Here is a 5,025-nt window from a genome sequence, read left to right as displayed (position 1 = left end):
TTTTCCTGAATAATTAATCCAGTGGGTATATGTGGAGTATGAAAAATAAGAAGATCGAATGATATCTCTGGTTGGACTCTATCCATTTGCATTGATTGAATCTGGCTTTCAACAAATTTTTAATTCTTTTAAGGCCTCTTTTGATAGGGTCCTAGGGCTGTTTAAATTAGGATCTCCCTTTAAAGAGGCAAATAGATGCTGCAAAGTATAAGTGGGAATTCCAATTTTAGGTCTTATCCAATTAGTGTCTCCCAATAATTTTTGCAAATCATTCAAGGTTGTAATTTTATTTCTACAGATTTGAACTTTCTGTGGTTTAACTGCAGTCCTGTCCATAATGAACCCCAAATATGAGAAAGGTGTGGTGACTTGTATTTTTTTCGGAGCTATAATTAGTTTGTATTTTTCAAATTTTAATTGAAGCAATTTAAATGCATCCTGCAATTGCATGTTATCAGAGGCTGCACATAATATATCATCTATATAATGGATAAGATAAATTTGTGGAAATTGATTTCTGACCGGCTGTATAACTTTTGCCACATACTCCTGACAGATAGTGGGGCTTTTTAACATTCCTTGTGGTAAAACTCTCCATTGATATCGTTTGGCTGGTACTCTTAAATTTATACTGGGAATAGTGAAAGTAAAACGGGGGCAGTCTTCCTCAATAAGTGGTATAGTATAAAAGCAATCCTGTAAATCTATGATAATTATTGGCCATTGGTGTGGGACTAGATTAGGCAAAGGCAATCCAGGTTGAAGAGACCCCATGGGTTGGATAACAGAATTAACCATACGCAGGTCTGTTAAAAGTCTCCATTTTCCTGATTTTTTCTTAATAACAAAGACCTGTGAATTCCAAGGACCATGAGATTCTTTAATATGCCCTTTTCTTATCTGTTCGTCTACTAGGGCTTGCAAAGCAAGTAATTTCTCTTGTGTTAAGGGCCACTGCTCCACCCAAATAGGTTTGTCATTCTTCCAATTTAACTTAATGGGTTCAGGAAAAGTGGCCCTCTGAAAAATCTGGGAATCCTCCTTAGGGGAAGGTATAACCAGAGAGGCTTCCCACTGACTTAGTAAATCTCGCCCCCAAAGGTTAATGGGTAAGTCTACAGAATATGGCTGCAGATAACCCTTTTGACTATCAGGTCCTTCACAGAAAAGAATATTAGAGCTCTGACGCACATTGCCAACCTGTCCTAATCCTATAGTAGTAACAGAAGAGGAATTATATGGCCATTTTTTAGGCCAAAGTAATGAGTTTATGATAGAGACATCAGCTCCAGTAACAATTAGACCTGAAAATTCCTTTCCTTGTATTTTAAGATGACAAATTGGTCTATCTTGATAAATTTTCTCAGTCAAATATGCTCCAGTTTTTCCAGTACTTCCAAACCCATTGGAGTTTGTTTGTTTTTAGATTGACCCTGGAGGTAGAGTAAAAGTAGCAACTGGGCAATGCAGCCTCCTTTTTGAAAACGGTATGGAGCCGCAATAAGTAACATCACTGAAATTTCGTCAGTATAATCTGAATAATAACACCAGTGTGAACTAGTACTCCCTTTGAAGTAAGGCCAGATCTCCCCAAAAGTAACCCAGTGATTCCCTTTGGTAAAGGGCCATAAATATTAGTTGGAATTTTAGCAGGAAGCTTGGCAGGCATTAAGAGATAATCTTTGGGAATGGGGTTATCTAATCCAGCACCACCAGGCGTGGCATGTAATAAATTTAAAATGGTACATTTGTTTGAAATGTTAAGGGAGTTAAGGGAGTTAAGGTGTTAAGGGAGAATTGGCCCCCTTGTTTTTCAGGGCTGAGGGCGTTCCCCGAAATAAGTTTCCCTGAAGGGGGGATCCATCCTTGCTAAATTTGGAATGACATTGACTTGCCTAATGGTTTCCCTTTGTACATTTAGGACAGAGACCAGGTGTTTTATTTTTTACATTTTGCGGAGGGAATTTTCCTTTTTGCCTACATTGAGCTTTAGTATGCCCTGATTGCCCACAGTTGAAACACTGTCCTTTAAATTTTCCTGTGGTCAGAGCAGCCATTGCTTGAGCTAACAAATCAGCCTTATAGGTCTCTGTTCCTACTCCTTGGCATAGCTTAATATAATCTGTCAATGTCCCCTTGCCTTTAAAGGGTGCTATCAATTTCTTACCATCAGCGTTGGCATTCTCATAAGCCAACAGTTGAAGAACGGTATCAGCAGCCTCAAGATTATTTATGTCTTTTGATAGCCTCTTGTAATCTTGCAATAAAATCAGCATAGGATTCTTTTGGACCTTGTACCACCTTCTGAAAAGAAGAGCACTTCTCTCCTTGGGATTCTATTCTCTCCCAGACTCTCAAACAGCAACGCCAGAGCTGCTCAGTAGCTTGATCATTCATTAGTACCTGGTCTTGCACCCGGGCCCATGGCCCAACACCCATGAGCTGTTCCATGGAAATAGGAACTTCACGAGCTCTGTTATGGGCAGCTGCAGTTTCTGCATGATCTTGCCACCATGTTTTAAACTGCAAGGACTCACTTGAAGATAAAACTGTTTTTGCTAACAATGACCAATCGGAATAAGTCGATTGCCTTCTGTGATGCCTTGAGTGATTCCCGTTGTAAATGGAGAATTAACTGCATAGTTTGGTACTGCTCGTTTTAGTTCCTTCAATCATTTGAAGGGAAATGACACATGCTTGGCCCCATAGATATCATTAGGGTTTTTAGGATCATGTCCCAGAGCAACAGGTTCTCTAATAATAACCAGGAAATTAAAATGCAAGGCGTCTAGGTCTCCCGCGCACTGTGCTTCATGGAGGCCCTTTTGAATGGCTGATAGCATGAATTTTTCATTTTTTTCACTAAATGGTGCCTTCTCATAGAATGATGAAGCCAATGGCGGCACTGCCATTTGCACCTTTTGTTCTGGTATTGGAGGAGGAGGAGGGGAGTCCTCCTTTATATATTCCTTTACGATGGCCTTAGTCATTTCTTTCTCCTCCCGGATGGCATGTTCAGGTTCCTCTTTTTTAGTTTCTCCTGAACATTCATTATCGCTCTCCGAATCAGGGGTTTGTAAAGGCTCCAAAATGGAGCGAATGAGGGTCCAAGTAGGCCGTATAGTCATTGGAATTGGTTTTCCTTTAGCATGCAAAAGTTTTAACTCATGACCTACTTTTTCCCATGCCTGTAAATCTAAAGTCCCTAATATAGGGAACCAGGAGCTAAGTTCTTTAATCACTTTTAAAAGCTCCGTAAGGTGGCCCTCGATGACTTTTGCTCCTCCCGCCTTTAGGAGCCTTCTCAGTAAGCAAACATAAGGTCGATAATCATTTGTGCTCTCTAGATTACTCATACCCTGCGATAAGTACCCACAACTCACCAGCAGGAAAAAGGCACTGCCGTGCAAAAACTCACGTTGGGGTTTCTTCTCCTGTTTCGTTTTGGTCCCTGTTCGGGCGCCACTTGCCGCTTCCTGACAGCACACGGGAGAAGAACGAGGCACAAACAAGTCAGCTGCAAGAGAAAAGGAGCAGGGACAACAGTAGAGAATACTGTTGCCCCGAACAACTCCTCAGTCCCGCTTTTGTTAGATATAGACAGTAACCAACAGAAGAGCCAAAGAAGGCCAAACATTAGTCATGTGCCTTGTAGATAAACAAGAAGGAAGGCAAAATTTGTCGGGACAAGCAGTATAAAGTTTATACTTGAACAAGCACATTCAAAGGACTTATTTAACCAGCTTATTTAAGCCAGGTGCTTTGGGTTGGGGGGAGATAACGGAAAAATGAAGCGGGCGGCGTTCAGCCCTGAGCGGGCCGGGCGTTCCCAGCTGCTCCGCTGTAAGGCCGTATATCGTCCTCTCCCCCAGAGGCCTGTTGCCAGTATGTGTTTTTCTTAAGGCTGTATCTAAACGTTCTTGATAACTAGTAAAATTTCCCATGGGTTATATTTTAAGTAATACATTGTTCTGAGGGACAGTTGCACTCCATCTCTAGTGTTCCTAGTACAAAGTAACTATGATGTAACTTATGGAAAAAAATACATGTTTTAGATAAGCTTTGTTCAGGTTTAACATACACTGTTACCGTGAGTTATGTCTTAATAATGAATAATATATATTAAAACATTGGTTTTCAACCAGAAACACACAGAGAATTGTGGTCGTGTATTTATCAGTTGGTAGAAATGTGACCAGAGGCTGCTGGGAAATTAACCCTGTATCCATAGGGACAATGATTCAGTGTTTCCTAATTTGGGACTTGCAATGATTTCATAGAATAAAGTCTATTTTTATGCTATAAATAATGAGAATCGTGTGTGTGTGTGTGTGTGTGTGTGTGTGTATTCATGGATGAGTGCAGGCTTACTGACAGCCACTTACCATTATTTTTGGTTTCTAAATATCACTGGCACTAACAAGACTTCTTGTCCAGGAATAACTTATACCAGAAAGTGAAGACGTGCTCAAAGAATGATAAAGACATGTCAAAGTATATAAAAGCCTACTTGATGGTTCTCTCAGTGAGAATTATCTAGGACAATTGGGCATCAAAATAATTAAAACTATCAGATTATACCCCCTTTCATAAAACAGGAACTCAGGAGTTCATACTGATACAAATATATAAACACAAAAATAGAAGTTTAAAGAAAATTCTTCTTTAATAAGGTAACAAAATAAGGAAGTAATGCGAGCCATTAATAACTGGGGAAAATAATGATGGTAGCTGGAGCTTTGTTAAGGATCAGTGTGCTGGTGTAATACTGAAATAGCTCTCTTCACAATGACGACTTTACCATGGAGGAATCAGAGTCTGGGTTTGAGGAAACATGCTCCAGACCCAGGTGAGGGATCATTTTATAATGTGAAGACTTGCAAATGTTCAAGACTGTTAAGGATATAAAAGACAGGCCAGATTAAACAATTCGTTCAGACTGAAAACTTATGAAACATGAAAATCATGAACAACTGTTTCCTGGGCTAGACTGGACTAGAAACGGAGACTGGATTAGAAATGGAG

The sequence above is a fragment of the Lutra lutra genome, chromosome 5 (assembly GCF_902655055.1).
Source record: "Lutra lutra chromosome 5, mLutLut1.2, whole genome shotgun sequence".
NCBI classification, from domain to species: domain Eukaryota; kingdom Metazoa; phylum Chordata; class Mammalia; order Carnivora; family Mustelidae; genus Lutra; species Lutra lutra.
Note: the sequence above shows the minus strand (reverse complement) of the source record.